This window comes from Protopterus annectens, chromosome 17.part0 (genome assembly GCF_019279795.1).
Source record: "Protopterus annectens isolate FY-2018-M chromosome 17.part0, PAN1.0, whole genome shotgun sequence".
Lineage (NCBI taxonomy): Eukaryota > Metazoa > Chordata > Ceratodontiformes > Protopteridae > Protopterus > Protopterus annectens.
Genome location: NC_056751.1, coordinates 331,071,676 through 331,089,740, shown reverse-complemented (window position 1 = coordinate 331,089,740; position 18,065 = coordinate 331,071,676). Strand labels below are relative to the sequence as shown.

The following is an 18,065-nucleotide window of genomic DNA, read 5'->3' as shown; positions in this document are numbered from 1 at the left end:
ATACAGCAGCTTGAATCTCACACCTGTCTGTCAACATTCCCTGATTGCTGGAATAAATGTCCTCCTCTTCCGCCTGGTGCACAGTGAGTAATCATTTTCCACAAACACTGTACTGTCTCAGACTTTTTAGTACTTTGTCTTTGTGCCACACTTTTGTCAGAATCAACTAGTTCTGCTGGTAGGATTGCATCTTTACTATTAGAGGTCTAGGTTGCTTTCTCATGGCCAGATTTGGGACATACACATGATGTGTACTTTCAATTAGCACCTGCTGTGAAATACCAGTCCAGCTACTTATTTGTGCTTTCATAAAATTAATACAGTCTGTTCTTTCTAGTTTCTCTGGTACAGCTGAAAATCTCAGGTTTTCCCTATATAATCTGTCATCTAATTCCGCTATTTTTGAAACATGTTCTTGAGCAGCCTCATATTCAGCCAGCTTTTTCTTCATTTCAACCTGTGATTTTTGCAGTTGTATCAGCTCATCTGAATATCCATTTAAAACTTCTTCCATTTTTATTTGAGTTGATGTACTCTTTCATTGTTTCATTTATTTTGATCAGATCTGAGACATTTGACATTTTTCCACAAGATTACTAGAAGTCATGTCTTATACCAAACTGGAGCTTGAACAGCTTTTTGCTCAACTACTGCATAATTTATCTCAACCAGTGTTTTCTCCTCACCTTTTGTGGTTGATTTTTTTTCAGGGTCTCTAAATTTCTTCTTTGCTTGCATCAAGGCAGTACACTTACTAGCCATTAACTGTAATTTACCCAAAAAGACAAATTCACTGGCTTTCTTTTCTGAATTTCTGTTTTCTCACTGGGGGAGCTGCAATTAAGCTGTTACTCAGTGTGCAGTCATCTTGGAAGTCCTTCAAAGTTAATCTTTTGGCCATTTTTCCTTATCTGAGCTTAGATCCCCCTTCTTCCTGTTCTCAAGTCAAGCAATTTTTGAAAGGGGTTTTACATATCTGTCTACCTTGAAAACAGATGGCTCCTCAATGTGATGAGAAGGAACAGACTGTATTAATTTTATGAAAGCACAAATAAGTAGCCGGACTGGTATTCCACAGCAGGTGCTAATTGAAAGGACACATCATGTGTATGTCCCAAATCTGGCCATGAGAAAGCAATCTAGACCTCTAATAGTAAAGATGCATGAACATGAACACTTATTCCACTGAAACCAGCTTATCAGGCTGATTTAAGGCTGTTGACTTGAAATACTGTGCTACTATTTGCTCTGACTTCTACAGAAAGAATATATGAGTTACAAGCTCTTATTCTCAGAGGTACAGGCCAACACGGGAGGACTGTGGCTGACCAAGTTCGCAGATGACTGCAAACTGGGCACCATAATCGACTCTCCAGCTGACACAAGCATCCTCCAAAAGGGATAGAAACAGATAACTGGTGCCAGAGCCATGGCCTCAAGCTAAACGCCAAAAAGTGTATAGTCATTCCCTTTGGCAAAAACAAAGTGCCCACAAATTACCACATAGGTGGTAATCCATTAAGTATGGAAGAAGTAATTAGGGACCTGGGGACCCAAGTTGATAGCAATCTCTCATTTGACAACCACGTGGCCAAAGTGGTTAGAAAAACATTCTATATAGCCCACCTAATCATGAAGGGATTCACATCTAGATCAAGGGAGGTCATTGTGCCTCTTTACTCATCCCTCATCAGGCCCATAATTGAATACAATGCCCCTTTTGGGATGTACCTTACCCGAAACCTGCAGCAACTGGAAAGACCCCAAAAGTACCTTACCAAGAGGATCAAAGGGCTCAAACAGATGCCATATGCTGCCCAGTTAAAGAAACTCCAGCTCTACTTGGTTGCATACCGCCTGCTTAGAGGCGATCTGTGCCTGACATATAAAGCCATGTCCGACCCAGAATTAATGGACATGCTGCACCTCAGAAAATCCAAATCCCATCGAGCTACATGCTCGAGGGACTTGAACCTCAGCACTGAAATAAATAGGACATGCTGGAGGGACAGATTCATAACCCAGAGGCTCCCTTCACTCTGGAATAGAATCCCAGTCTGAGTTAGGCAGAGTCCCTCACTGACTCTCTTCAAAAGAAATCTTGATGAGTGGATGGGAGATCATAGGTTTACCCCGGGTATCACTTCTGTGTCACTGCTAAACAGAGGCACAGTAAACTAACCTCAAAAAAGGGCATAGTAAAACATTTAAAATGGGTGGCGAAAGCCAAACACACTCTGGCTAGGCTTACAAATGCCCTAGGGCAGATAGCCTAGTATGAACCTATGAACCTATGAACCTATGGTGAGTCAGCCCTACCCCATATTCCACAAGAACAGGGTTTCTTTAAGAACAATCATTCTTTTATGTGGTTTCAGAGTTTACCTTGGATCAATCTATTAATTTCCTGATATTCTTTCTAGAGTCTAAAAGCAGGGGAGAAAAATGTTGCATATTTGGGATGTCCACAGACCAACCACATACTACTTGGACAGAACAGTTCCTCAGAAAGGCTACTCACCTATTTGTTTTCTTTGAAGGTAAGAAAAAAGGACAGCCAGTGTTATAACAGACCTTTTCTAGATGGTTCTCTCATGCTATTTATTTTTGCTGTTCTCTCCATAACTTAACAAGCCTCTTCCAATCTACCCACTACTAGACCAAAAACCAGCCTACTAATTCTGAGCTTAATAATAAGGTACACTCATTGCATGTACTACTATCCACTTACTTCCCTGATATATTATGTCTGACTGAAACCCGACTAAAGCCCACTACAGCAGACAATGATTTCCTTCCTACTGGATACAATGTTCTATGCCACGATAGACTGTCTAAAAAGGGGGGAGGGGTAGCATTACTCTATAAGAACACCCTAAATATCACCACTATTAATCCACAAATCCCTTCCTTCAGTAATTCTGAACTCCTCCTAGTTAAACTCAAACTTAGCGTCAAAAGGTCAATCAGTATTATCCGAACCAAGGCAGCTGTTCAGTCCAGGAATAACAACCAAAACCACACTGGAGTGAGAGGTTAAACTTTATTAACCATGAACCAATGATTTAGCGCTTTCGTAAAAAAACCCATCAGAATCATCATACACTTCAATCTTCTACATTTAAATACCCCATCCATGATCACGCATCCAATAAAAATCCCCAGTCAATTAACATTTAAATCAAACAAATAAATGCATCAAGAAATAAAGTAACACAAATATATATATATCAATTATTCATATAGTAATTAATTAAATATTAAAATACAATATAAATAAAAAAACAGAGTGACAAAAATATTGTACATTTGAACCTCACAATACAATAAACACCACTTGAAAAAAGTCTGCAAACTTACACTACCTTTCTATTGAAATTTAGGGGCACCCTCTACACTATGTATGATTTTCCGGATCTGGAACCAGAAGAACTAGGGCCAACAGTGGTTATTGCAACTCCTGGGGATACCATCAGGAGAATTATCAGCAGGAGAAGCATAACTTCAATCGGAAATGGTAACGGACGTGGCAATTGACTGTATTGATGGATATATTGTCACGGAAGAAGTTGAAAATTATGTCTTTGAAGTAATTCATAATCAAGCAGGTGACTTTGCCTTATATAATTATAGCAATTTTAATTGCAGTACTGAACATGCAAATTTATTTAGTAGGGGAGACCTTTTTGTTTCCTTGGTGAGTTTTAGAATTGATAAGCTGTTAATTGATCTAAAACTGTTCCTTAGAAAGGTTTATTTCAAGATCTTGTTTAGAGGGGAGTCTGCCGGATTAGGGGAGGTTTTAAAAAGAAGTAGTTTATTTAACCCTCCTTTGCCGTTGACACTAATTGTTTTTGAAAAGCTGGTGGAATTTGAATTTAGGAATTTGAAGGTTAAAGGTTCACATGTTTATGACAATTTAAATGCCCAGAAATCCCATTTGCTGAGAGAACTTTCAAATAACAGACATCTCAGTGTTACGAAACCCGATAAAGGGGATGAGGTGATTATCATGAGTAAGGATGATTATGTCAATAAAATGTTGTGCCACATTAATAATAGTGATCTATATGAAGAAACCTCTTTGAGTTTGATCAAATTGGCCTATCAACATATTGATTTTTACCTGCAGGACATGCTGGATGAGGAAGAAATTTCCCAGGATGTGTATGGGTATTTTCATGTAAACCATCCAGTTGTATCTTGTATTTTTGGCATTCCCAAATACATAAAAGTGCTATTAATCCACCCATGAGGCCAATTTGTAGAGTCTAAGACCCACCCCCTTGGGAAATATGTAGATATTATGCTAAAGAATTGTTTGGATTCATTCAATCATATAAGCAAAGATTCCTGGGACTTTTTATTGAAAATGAAAAATGTGGAATTCTCTGAGCAGTGTGTTTTTATTACCATAGATGTGGTTGAATTGTTTAATGTCATTCCGCATGAGCTGGGACTAGAGTGGTTCCACAATTTTCTATGTGAAAGTACTGCTTTTGACAACAATACAGTCAATGTGTTAGTATTGTGTATGGAACTGGTATTGAAGTATAATTTTGAGTACCTTGAAGGTTAGTATTTTAGACAAAGAAAAGGGGTAGCGACGGGGGCTGTGTGTGCTCCAATCTTTGCCAACATCATCCTGTTACAGTGGGAAAGGCATGTGCTTTTCCCACAATTTGGGGTTAAACCATGGAGATTATACCTCAGGGTTTTGGGTGATATTTTATTGTGTGTGATAGAACTGTTGGCAAAATTGGGGGGGGGGGTTCATAGATTTTTTGAACTCCTCTACTTCCTTCTTGAGGTTTACACATCAATATAATTCTTTTTCTATCAATTATTTGGACATTACCATTTCCAAAGATCTAGTCAATAAGAATTGGGTTAGTACTATCTACCGAAAACCCACATATAGTAATAGTATATTACATTATGAGAGTAATCATCCCTCCCATCAAAAGTTTGGAATAGTCAAGGGTCAGTACATTTGCCTGGCCCGGATGGTGTCCAATTGGGAACAATTCTTGCAGGAGTGTGAAAAACTTGGTACCATGTTTTCTTGTAGGGGTTACCCAGTAGGATTGGTGACACAGGTGGTTGATGACATCAAATCAAGGAGGGCCAATGGAGATATTCTTCCCCATATTTGTTCCCCTATGGCTCCTGGTGGGGATGTATTTAGAAGAAAAAAGAATAATGGTAGCTTGGATTTGCAGGGGGCCTTTATAACTCAGTTCTGTAATGAGGCATTTTCAAATTAAAGATATTTTACTTAAGTATTGGAACATTTTTTCCCTTTTTAAGGACATGGCCAGCATAGCAGGGGACAGACCCTGGATAGTTTTCAGGAGAGGAAAAACTTTAAAAAACTTCCTGGAACATGCAACCATTGATTGTGGTCCTAATGTTACCAACAAAAAATGGGGAACCTACAAGTGTGGGAGTTGCACACAGTGTAAGTTGATCTTGGAAGGTGACCAGATTGAGGTGAACCATTGTGATATTCAGTCCAAGGCCTATAGTAATTGTAATTTTATTGGGGTCATTTATTTAGCTAAGTGTTTGAAATGTGAACATTTTTATGTGGGAAAGACAAAGAGGAAGTTCAGAGAACGTTTGTATGAACACAGGTTGGATATAAAGAAAGGGGACATAAAAAATTCTTTGGCCAAACATGTTAGGGATAATAGAGATCATAGTTTTGGCTTTTTTGTCCTAAAATGAGTGCAAAAGGATCTTAGGGGTGGACCGTGGGATGATATATTGGAGGTAAGAGAGCTAAACTGGCAACTTAGACTCAATGCCACTATCCCCCTGGCCTCAATGAAAGTTTGTCCATTACCTGTGTTTTAAAATTAAAATCATACGTAGTGTAGAGGGTGCCCCTGAATTTCAATAGCAAAGTAGTGTAAGTTTTCAGACTTTTTTCAAGTGGTGTTTATTGTATTGTGAGGTTCAAATGTACAATATTTTTGTCACTCTGTTTTTTATGTATATTGTATTTTAATATTTAATTAATTACTATATGAATATTTGATATATATTTTTGTGTTACTTTATTTCTTGATGCATATATTTGTTTGATTTAAATATTAATTGATTGGGGATTTTTATTGGATGTGTGATCCTGGGTGGGGTATTTAAATGGGGAAGATAGAAGTGTATGATGATTCTGATGAAGTTTTTTATGAAAGAGCTAAATCCTTGGTTCATGGTTAATAAATTTTAACCTCTCACTCCAGCGTGGTTTTGGTTGTTATTCCTGGACTGAACAGCTGCCTTGGTTCGGATTACTTTGTGTTTGGTCAATCAGTATTATCACATGCTATATACCACCAGGTAACAACATCCCTACCCTTGAAGCCTTCCTACAATGGACAAGTCAAAACCTGTCCCAGGAAACTATAATCTTTGGAGACTTTAATATAGACTGAAACACATGTTCTGTTATTAACTCCACAAATCATATCAACCTCTACAGTTTCTCACAAGTCATCCAATCAAGCACTAGACTAGGAAATGCAAAAATCGAAGATAGCCTCCTAGACTGGATCTTAATAAATAAGACCAACACCTTTTACCACGCAGGCATCTTCCCAGACTCCCTTAGCAACCATCAACCCACCTTCTTACTAAAATTCAAAACCCAGGCCAACCCTACCCCCATATTACAAACAACCCGTAACACAAAAAACTTTGACCCCAATAAATTCAAACTTGAGCTAAAGCACCATAACTGGAACATTTTAAAAGTACTGCCGTTAGAAGAAGCCATAACCCATTTCAATAACACCTTCCTAGAAATCCTAAATGCACATGTTCCAGCCCGGGCCACTAAACTTAAATGAAAACAGCCCTGTGGCTTTCCAGAGAGACTAAAAATAGATCAGCAGAAAGGAACAAAGTCTGGTATCACTGGAGAGCCACAAAAACCCCAGCAGCTAAGAAACAATTCCCAAAGCTTAGAAATGAGACAAAAAAGCAATTCTCCTAGATAAAAATAATTATTTCCTACAGCTACAAAAACAAGCATCAAAACAACCCCAAGAAATTCTGGACAGGAATAAATAAACTACTCCACCCTGGCAGACCCTCCACCCCACCTCCAACCTCCACTAGGGAAATCATAAATATATCAGACACATTTAAGAAATACTTCATAGAAACTTTTTCTAATCTTGTTTAAACATTGCTCACATCCACCACCACTAATTACCCAGAACCTGTAGATAGACCCAAAACATCCTCCCAATTTGAACCCATCTCTACCAACTGTGTCAAATGATTGCTATCCAAACTTAAACCTACTAGACTAGCAGCTGATGGGATACCTGCTGAATACCTTCAGTTGGCTGCCAATGAACTTGCCTTCCCTGTATCCATCCTTCTAAACAGATCTATCTCAGAAACCTCAGTACCACCCATCTGGAAGACCTCCTATATTATTCCCCTCCATAAAGGCGGCACCTCCACCGACCTCACCAACTATTGCCCCATAGCCATCCTACCTCCACTAGCTAAAATACATGAGAAATGTGTACACCACCAACTTATGCCATACCTGTTTAACAACCAACTTCTCTCTCCTATCCAACATGAATTTTGGCCTTCTCATAGCACAACCAGTGCCCTACTCTCTTTCACAAACCTCATCAACCAAAGCAAACACACAGGCAATCAAACTTCTGCCATATTCTTGGATCAATCAAAGGCCTTTGATATGGTCAACCATCTAAAACTAGTACAAGGCCTTACTGACCTTGGCCTTAGTATCCAAGCATTAGCTTGGTTTCAGAACTATCTACAAGGAAGACAACAAGCAGTTTGGTGGGACAACAACCTATCCACATTGCTACCCATCACCACAGGAGTCCCACAAGATTCTATTTTAGGTCCCCTCCTATTCTCCATTTTTACCAATAACCTCTACAGCATCTGTCAGGATGCAACAGTTATACAATATGATGATGACTCAACTCTTGTCTGTTCAGCCAATGATCCTCAGAAACTCCTCTATGTAACCCAAAAAACCTTCTATACCACAGAAAATTGGTTTCTTAACAAAAACCTAATACTAAATCACAAAAAAACCCCAAACTGTTGCTATTTAAACCTAACAAATCTACCACAATACCAAGCCCATTTAATATTGTGTCCAGGGATGGGACTGTCATCTCCCCTGACAAGCACACTAAATTGATAGTAGTGACCATTGATAATAACCTCAAATTTGATCAGCATATAAATCAAACCATTAAAAATATCTACAAAAAATGGGCAGCCTATATAGAAATAAACTGTTTCTAACACAAACTGCTCCAATTCACCTCCTTTCCACACTATTTTATGCCTCACCCATTCTCACCAAATACCCAAAACTGAAATTGCTAAACTCAACAACTGTTACAATCAAATTGCAAATTTACTGCTAGGACATTCTTTTATCTGTCCGCTAAACTTTACTTTTCTCTTCACACCTCTACTCTTACTTTATACTTAAGCTACTTATGCCTCCTGCTTTTTTTACTTAACCTGTTATCCAATTTCCTATCTCTGTTTCTTCTCCTGCTACTATACTCCCTACTATGTCTAATATTTGCTCTCCTTGTTGTTATAGTCCCTACTGTGGCTAACTTGCTCACAACTCAACTGTATAAAGCAAAAAATGCAACCCCTACTAACAATGTTCACCATTATGTAATGCCTCAACCTAAAACTGTAAAAGATGCGTTCAATCAATGTAAATATTTTACATCTTAAGCTTCAATGCTATGTTACAATTCAATGTTAAGTTTGGTACTATCTATGTAAATTTGCATTAAGCTTGAATGCTATGTTACTAGTCAATGTTAAGTTTGGTACTATCTATTTAAATCTGAATGCTTCTGTATACAGCTTATATTTTGCTTAAAATTTAACTGTGGAACTTTTCTCCCCGGGCCTCCACTGAAAATGGACATGCATCCAGTCGGACTTTCACGGTCAACAAATTTAAAATAAATATAAATAAATAAATAAATTGTACCTGGGCTTTGACTTCTTCTGTAGCTTTTTGAAAGGGATGGAATCTAGAAGTATTCAAGAGACTTAGTCCTCTGTATATACAGTCACAAAGCGTTACAAACTGGATTCCTTTTCTAGGTCCAGAACAGGCTTGCTAGGACCATTCTCCAGGGACTCCTGGATTCATAAATTCCTTCCACCTCCCTATATTATCTTAAGCTTTGGTAACAGTGTAGGCTTCTGCAAAAGAAATCTAAATGTTGAACTTAGTACAGTTGTATAAGTAAACGTTCCATAACAGTAGATGTTCTTATAGCTTACTGTTGTAATATCCATCCCCTCCCTTCATCCACCTTGTTCTGTTTTAGGTGTATTGTCAGGGTATGTATATATGTACTCCTTTATGTGTGTGTGTGTGTGTGTGTGTGTGTGTGTGTGTTTTATTTTCCTTTCATAGCATTTATCTTTCAGAGGTCTAGCCTCATTTCTTGAGGCAAGAAAACTCCAAAGCTTTTGCTGCCCTAAACATTCTTTTTATCTGGCTTTTCTTGAACTTCACATTGGTTAGGGCTTGTGGAAGGTGCCTCAAAGCTTTAAAATCTGGTTAGTGGTCATATTCTTTGCAGAATATAACCCATACAGCTTAAGCAACAGTGACCTTTTTAGAACATCTAGTGTTATGTTAAGTTTACTTGGACTATTGTGCTTTCTCATTTATCATAGGTTCATAGGTAGGTACTAGGCTATCTGCCCGAGGGCATTTATAAGCCTAGCCAGAGTGTGTCGGCTTTTGCCACACCATTGATTAATTAACTGATCCTCTGTCAAGCAGAGCCAATGAAGTGATCCCAGGGGTGTATTTTCTGTTACCCATCCACTCGTCAAGGTTTCTGTTGAAGAGTGTTAGTGAGGGGCTCTGCCTGATGTAAGTTTGGAATTTTGTTCCAAAGCATGGAGAGTCTCTGTGAAAGGAATCTATCCCTCCAGCATGTTCTATTTATTGTTGTGGCGAGGTTTAGCTCACTAGAGTGCGTGGCTTGCAGTGACTTGGATTTCTTTAGGTGGATCATGTCCATCAATTCTGAGTTGGACATGGCTTTGTAAGTCAGGCAGAGATCACCTCTGAGTAAGCGATATGCCACTGAGTACAGCCGGAGTTTTTTCAATCTGGCTGCATAGGACATAAGTTTGAGGCCAGTAATCCTCTTGGTGAGGTACTTTTATGGTCTTTCCAGCTGCAGGAAGTGTCTTGTGAGGTACATCCCAAATGGGGCATTGTACTCTAGATGCAAACCCTTTAGTAATTAGATGGGCCACATAGAAGGATTTCCTAACTACTTTGCCAATATGATTGTCAAAGGAGAGATTACTATCTACCTGGGTCCCCAGATCTCTTATTACCTCTTCTGTATTAAGGGGGCTGCCACCTATGTGGTAATTCGTGGGTGTTTTCTTTTTCCCAAACGGGATGACTATGCATTTTTTGGCATTTAGCTTGAGGCCATGACTTTCACACCAGTTGGGAGGGTGGCCTAATGGTTAAGGTGTTTGCCTTACAAACACAAAGTGCAGGGTTTGAGACTCACAAGGGATAATTGGCTAGGCTTAAAATGGCTTGCAAGGGCAGTTAGCCTAATACGAACCTATGAAACCTAAGGTGTCCAGCTCAGTAAGGACCTTTTGGAGGATGTCCGTGTCAGCCGGAGAGTCAATTTTGTCTCCCAGTTTGCAGTCATCGGCGAACTTGGTTAGCCATAGTCCTCCTGTGTTTGTCTGTACTTCTGAGAAGTATATGCCGAACAGTAGGGGTCCCAGGACCGAGCCTTGCGGGACACCAATTGTGACTGGCTTAGAGTCAGACCTGGAGCCCACTATTCTTACTGTGCGAGTTCTGTCTGTAAGCCAGTTGGCAACCCATCTCGTGACGTAGGGGTTTATGTTCAGGCTGGTGAGTTTTTCTGTAATACCCGAATGGGGAATGGTGTCGAAAGCCTTGGTGAGGTCAAGGTAGGCTGTGTGAACCACCTTTTCCTCATCTATGGCCTTGGTGACTGTCTCAAAGAAGTCAACCAGGTTTAGTAGGCATGATATGCCCTTAACAAAGCCGAACTGGGTCAGGTCAAGTGTTTGGAGGTTCCCAATGTCTTTATTAATGAGTTCCATGATTATGCGCTCCATAGCCTTGCAAACCAGGCTAGTCAGGCTTATGGGGCAATAGTTACCAGGGTCAGTTGTGGCCCCTCTTTTGTGGAGAGGAATAACCATTGCTCTGCACCATTCTATGGGCACGTAGCCTGTGGAAAGGCTGAGGTTGAACAGCGTGTTTAGGTGGGGGGGGTTAGTTCATTCTGTAGTTCGTGCAAGACGCAGTCTGGGACACCATCTGGTCCCATTGATGCTGTGTTTTTGGCTTTTGAAAGGGCTGTTTTCACCTGTGTGTCTGTGATTTTTGGGACACTACACTTTTCCAGTATTATTGTGGGCCCTTTTGGAGGTGAGGGGGGGTGAAGTTTGCACTGAATCTATCTGCCAGTATGTTGGCAATATCAGTAGGTTTAGTATATTTTGTGCTATTTTGCACTAGTTCAGTGCATATCTGCGAGTTGCCACTTAGATTCTTAACATAGCTAAAGAAAGCTTTGTGGTTATCTTTTGAATCCTTGGCTATTTTTCTTTTGAAGTTAGCCTTGGAAGATTTCATGAGGAACCTTAGTTTCTTACTGATACTGATCAGGGATGTCTTTCCTTTTTGGGATTTGCTTTTTTTCTGAACTAGTTTCCTCCTATTGTATAGCCTGTTTATGGCAGGGGTCCACCAAACTGGTTTCCTTCTCTTAGAAGAGTGAGTCTTGGTTTTGCTAGGGATGGCACAATCCATGCATCCTTGTAAGTGTTCATAGAGTGCATTTGTAAAGGTTTCTGCATCTTGGGCAGCGTTATCCTTTAGCGTGGGGGCTGTGAAACTTACCACCTCTGTCTTAAGTAAGGTGAAGTTTGCTTTAGAAAAGTTTTTTACTGTGGTTTCCTTAGTTGGGGGTGGTGGTGGGGTGTGGACATCCAGAGTGATTAGTTTATGGTCTGATCTAACCAGAGACGGGTTGACCTCCAGTGTGGAACACCTGTCGCCCATGTTGGTGATGACCAGGTCCAGTATGTTTTCACCTCTGGTAGGGGAGTTTACCAGCTGATCCATGGCATTTGAGTTGATGAATTCCAGGAAGCGCTAGGCCTGGGAGTTTGTACTCGAGTAGTTTTCCTAGTGAATGGTAGGGTAATTGAAATTGCCCAGTATCAGGGTGTTCGGTAGGACGTTCATGTTTTCCAGTGTCTCCAGAAAGGTGGAGTGGTGGTCCTGGGTCATGGAGGGTGATCTGTAGCAGGCCACAATTTGCATTGCAGATTTGCTCGATGTTAGTTGCACATGGATGATCTCAGAGGTATCATGCTGTACCACTAACCTGGAGGTGTAGGTATCCTTGATGAATATGGATACACCCCCTTCTTTTGTGTTTTGGTCCGTGTTCTCTGGCCAAAACGTGTGGTATGAGTCGTAGCCTGGTAGTGCTGGGATGCTCTCTGGAGCCCTGAACCAGGTTTCAGTTACTGCACAGATGTCGATGTTCTCCATACTGAGGAATGCTTTGAGCACGTGCATTTTGAGATTTAAACTCCTGGCGTTGAGTAGCATAACCCTCATTTTTTTGTTACTTGTGCTGTTTAAGAAGGTGGGTTTGACTTTTAAACCTTGCCTAAAAAAGGCACTATGGGGGCAGCAAGAGCCTTGGCCAGTTTTTGAAAGCCTATGGGTGACAGGTGCAAGCCGTCTCTTGTCCCAGGCTGACAGACACTGGATCCCCTTTGAATGACACCAGAAGCTTAGCCAATTGTTGAAATTGATCATTTTTTCTTTATACTGAGGTATCATTCTTGGTGAGGACAGGATGCTACTCAGGGTCAGGGTCATACCAGCCTGGGCTACATGATCAGAGAGCTCTTCCATGGCTCTTTTCATGTAGTCCAGAGAGGTACATCTCAGGTCATTCACACCAACATGAACAATGACAGAGTCATATTTGTACTTGTTTTGGAGTGACCTGAGTGTTTGTGTTATGTGGCGGAGTCTGGCTCAAAACAGGCAGCTAACAGTAATCTTGTGCTTGTTCACCCTAGTGAGTGGGACGTCAGTGTGCCTGACTATAGAGACACCTATTACTAGTGTGTTAGGTATGTTATTTCGCCTTAAGGGCTGTGGTTGTGTGGCACAGTGATTTTGTGATGTTAAGTTGCCAATCTCGCCTTCATTCTTGCTGGATGGGTTCGGAGCCGATCCTCGGCTCCGACTTGGCACTTGCTAAGCTCGAGAGCTAATTTTACCAGCTCGAGGCAACCCTATATCCCATGATGCAAGGCAGAGACTACCCAGATTTCGTTTGCCGCTTCGCTAACGAGGTGCTTTTTTTTTATACCAGCTCCAGGTAAGTTACTAAATATAAGACTTTAGTCTACCCCCTTTAAATTTTCATATCTATAGTTGTTTTTTGTTAACCTTAATGCTTACTTTAACCCTATTCCCGTTAGTGTTCCCTTTTTTTTTCGAGTTATTTATCCCCTTTCCCTAGCTTAGGCCTTAGGCCTTCCCCTTCCTAAATTTTTTCCTGTCAGGGATTGTTTGTGTCTGACTGTGTGTTATCCCTGTCTAGTTTAAATTGTTGGATTGGGTGTTTTTTGTGTGTGTGTGTGTGTGTGTGTGTGTTAGTGTTTTGTGTTTCACAACTTGTGTTTCCTCGACACAGTTATGTCGAAGGACACGAAGGTCTCAGGCTTCAAGAAGTGTGACTCGTGCTGTCAGAAGATGTCTCTGACAGACGGTCACACTTCTTGTGTTTACTGCCTGGGACCTCTGCACCTGCAGGACTCTTGTGCTATTTGTCATGCCTTCAGCCCAAGAGTCCTGCAGGAGCACAGAAATAAATTGATATTAAGGGGCTTATTAAAGCCTGAGAGCTCCCCGAATAAGTCGGCGCCGGGGAAGCCCTCAAAACCTATTAAGCCTTCGGCTGAAAGTTCCAAGCCGTCGGCTTCTGGTTTGTCTTCACCAGGGTAGAAGTTGGCTCTGGCCGGAGCCGATCCTTCCACCATAGCAGTCACAGTATCAGCTCCATCCGGCGCCGATACTGCCCAATCTAGACATTCAGTGTCGGCTCCGGCTGGAGCCGACGTATCCTCGGCTCCATTGGCTCCATCGATCTCTAAAAAGAGATCTCATTCCCCCTCATTAGAGTCGATAAGTTTGGCTCCGAGATCACCCCTGCTCTCGGAGCGGAGCCATCGGAGCCATTCTTCTCGGTCGTCCAGGCTGTCTGATCACGACCTCGAGAGAGTGGTGAGTAGACTATTAAAGTCTCAGGCATTGGCCCAAATACTCCATAGCCCGTCTCAACAGACGGTAGCTATTTCACATCCACCAAACATTCCTTCTTCGACTCTCTTACAGAGCTTGGAGCCGGAGCTCCTCGGAACCGTCACCGTTGTAGCTTCGGAGCCGATACCACCCCTTTCGGCTCCGTCGTCCTCTGCTCCGATTTCCTCCTTGAGGCCTTCATTGGAGGGATCCGGGCGTCTGGTCTCTCTCGTCGTCTCCGAGGGGGAGAGTGGCATCGGACCCTTATCCGACCCCGTTCTCCCTCTCGGAGCTTCGGCGTTGGTGAGCTCAGCCCCGACATCTGCCTCGGAGCCTTCCCTCTCGGTGAGGCCTGGGGTTCCTATCTCTTCGGAGCGGGAACTTTCTGGTCTCTCTGACGGGGGAGCCGAGGTGATGAGGAGTGTACTAGCCCTGGGCTTAGTCAACGGACAGTTCCATCAGCTCCTCCCACTACAGTGCCTGCTGACGTCTCTTCCCACTCTCTTGCTCCCAGACCCAGAGATCCAATGCCTCAGGTTTCCCCATTGGGAATATCTTCCTCTTCCGAGGCTTCTCCTGATCTGTCAGGTGAACCTTCGCGTAAGAGGACATGTAAGAGGAAACATCTAGACTCCCCCGAGTCTATTACATCTGATACTGACCTAGATGAGTCGGAGGGATCCCCAAGGTCCTCCTCTGAGGATGTCTCTTTCTCAGACATCCTTGAACTCCTTAAGCAGAGGGGGAACTGGCCCTCCCTTAATCCTTCCGAGGATGAGTCAGTATACCTGGAGGCATTCGGATCTCGACCCTCCACCTCCTGGGTGTCTCCGCCTTTCGACCCTCTTATGGAGGTAGTGGCTCGGAAGGCGTGGATGGCTCCGGATTCTGTGGAACCTATCCCTAGGAGGCCTTCAAAATTCATTACGGCCCCACCAGATAGACAATATTTGACAAAGGGTGTCCCAGTTGATGCCATGGTGGTGGCTGCTGCCACCAAGAAGGAACTAGCTGATCCTTCAGTACCTGTCCATCCTCCTAACAAGGATTCTAGGACTATGGACAGGTACGGCAAGTGGATTATTTCTTCAGTGACTTTTGCCATGAGATCGCTGAACTACTTGTGCCACTTCACCCGCCTTCAAAGAGATGTTCTTAAAGAGTTGGGAGAAGTTTTACAGGATCCGTCAGCTGCTGGGTCTCAGGATAAGATTAGCTCACAGCTAGGAATCCTTAACTCCATTGTTAACTCCTCTATGCGGCTCATTTCTTATGCAGCCGATGGAGTGAGTAGGGCCGCAGGCACAGGAGTGGCTTTAAGGCCAGTCCTGGATGCGGCTTTGTAATTTTGCAGACCCCTTCAAGGCATCCTTCACAAACTCCCCTTTTGATGGTTCGACCTTGTTTAGACCTCAAGTGAAAGACACTTTGACTAGATGCGAACAAGATGGCAAGACTCTTTCTGCCGTAGGAGTCCGTTTATCCACCCCTTCAAGACCTTACCCCAAAGGACAGAAGGGAGGGAAAATGTGGTTCCGCAAATCTCAAGGAGTCATGCCTGATGCACGAAGTCAGTTTACCCCCAGAGGCAGAGGGGGTAACAATAACGCCGCCCTAGGGGCAGAGGGGGTCCGCAGAATCAGGGTAGCAGAGAGCCTCTTTCTGACAAACCCTTCCAGCATCCCTGAGATGTTGCCCGATTGTCCGCCTTCAGAGGCAGTCGGGTGAAAATTATCGCTGTACCCAATAGCCTGGCTTTCCCTTTCTCAAGACAAATGGGTACAGTCAATTATATCCGAGGGTTACAAAATTCCCTTTATTCAAACCCCAGTTCAGCAAAAGGGAACCCTTCCAGATGTTCCACCCGGTCTAAGGGAACTAGCAGTACTAGAAATATCAAAACTGCTAGTAAAAAGAGCCATCCAGCCAGTCCCAGCGGACCAAATAGGATCCGGAATCTACTCAAGGTTCTTTTTAGTTCCAAAAAAGACAGGGGACTGGAGACCAATATTAGATCTGAGCAAACTAAACAAGTTTGTAAAGAAATCAAGATTCCGGATGGTCACGCTTCAGTCCATTCTACCCTTTCTGGGCAAGGACAATTGGATGTGCTTGATAGATCTTCAGGATGAGTACTATCACATAAAAATTCACAGACGCTCCACAAGATTTCTCCGCTTTCGGCTGGGGACCAGTCACTTCCAATTCAGAGCCCTGCCCTTTGGACTCACTACAGCCCCCAGAGTGTTCACCAAATGTATGGCAGTGGTTACGGCTCACCTGAGACGTCAAGGATTCCAGGTGTTTCCATATCTAGACGACTGGCTCCTCACTGCCACCACCAGGCATCAACTTCTCCAAGCCAGAGACTACACCATTCACATTTGCAGAGGGCTAGGGATTTCTATAAATTTCGAAAAATCTGCCTTGTCGCCTTGTCAATCTATTACTTTTATAGGTGCAAAATTGGACACCGTACAACTTTCAGCAAAGTTAACAGACCAAAGGATCCTGGACATTCAAAGACACGTCCAGGTGATTCTTCTCAGCAACAGAATTCAGGCCAGATTTACTCTGAAAGTATTGGGTCTTATGGCGGCCGCCATAACACTTCTTCCCTTTGCCCGCTTTTACATGCATCTTCTACAATGGATGCTATTCGCCCAATGGTCTTTTCAACAACTTCCCATGCGTCCCAAGATCATAGTAACTCCAACTTGCAAAAGGCATCTGACCTGGTGGATATCGTCCCCTCAAGTCCATCAGGGCAGACCTTTTGTTCCTCCTGCCCCGGTTGCCACGGTTACATCGGACGCCTCCCTGATCGGGTGGTGGTGGTGGGGGGGCATTATCAGGGCAGAATGGTCCATGGCACTTGGCAACCTTTCGAATACCATCTGCACATAAATGTCCTGGAGATGAGAGCAGTGCTTTTAACGTTGCAAGCCCTCAACGACTCTCTTCCCCTGGGAACTATTGCAATCCAAACGGACAATATGTCCGTAGTGTGGTATATCAACAAACAGGGCGGAACCAAGTCCTATCCACTGTGTCGAGAGGCTCTCAGACTTTGGCAATGGGCAATCTCTTCTCAGCGGTTTCTGATAGCAACGCATATCCCTGGGAAATCCAACATCATAGTGGACAGATTGAGCAGAGCTATTCTCATGCCTCACGAGTGGTCTATCAAACAATCAGTGACGGAAGAGATTTTTCAGAAGTGGGGCCTTCCTTGCTGCGACCTTTTCGCTACACCTCAAAACAGCAAATGCCCAGACTTCTTCTCTCTCTTCCCCCTTCCAGGCCATCCCCCCAGAGATGCTGTAACCCAAGATTGGCCCCGGGGACTTCTTTATGCCTTTCCCCCCTTTCCGCTGATACCTCAACTAATTCAGAAAGCAACCGCCTTGAGAGCCAAGTTGATTCTCATTGCCCCTTATTGGCCTCGACAGATATGGTTTCCGTTCCTACATTGTTATCTCTTGGTATAGCCATGGCATCTGGACCCGGTTCCAGATCTTCTGACCCACCAGTCGGGGCAACTGCACCAATCCATACCTTCTCTCAACCTCACTGCTTGGTTGCTCCACTTCCATCCTTAGCCAGGCTTCCTATGATTTCTAATCCCGTCCGGGATATCATAGTAGCTTCCCTA

General features: G+C 42.8%; 1 protein-coding gene across 2 annotated transcripts in view; it reads left to right on the top strand.

Moving 5' to 3' along the window:
- The window catches only part of PPP1R32 (protein phosphatase 1 regulatory subunit 32), a 1,379,387-nt gene that overhangs the window by 92,897 nt on the left and 1,268,425 nt on the right, over positions 1-18,065 (top strand). Inside the window, exon 1 of one of the 2 annotated variants that reach the window (XM_044059652.1) lies at positions 2,453-2,540. The exons of the other annotated variant lie outside the window; for it this stretch is intronic. The gene's annotated coding sequence lies outside the window, so the exon portion shown is untranslated. Of the gene's footprint in view, positions 1-2,452; positions 2,541-18,065 lie in introns of those variants that run through there. 2 annotated transcript variants of the gene reach the window in all.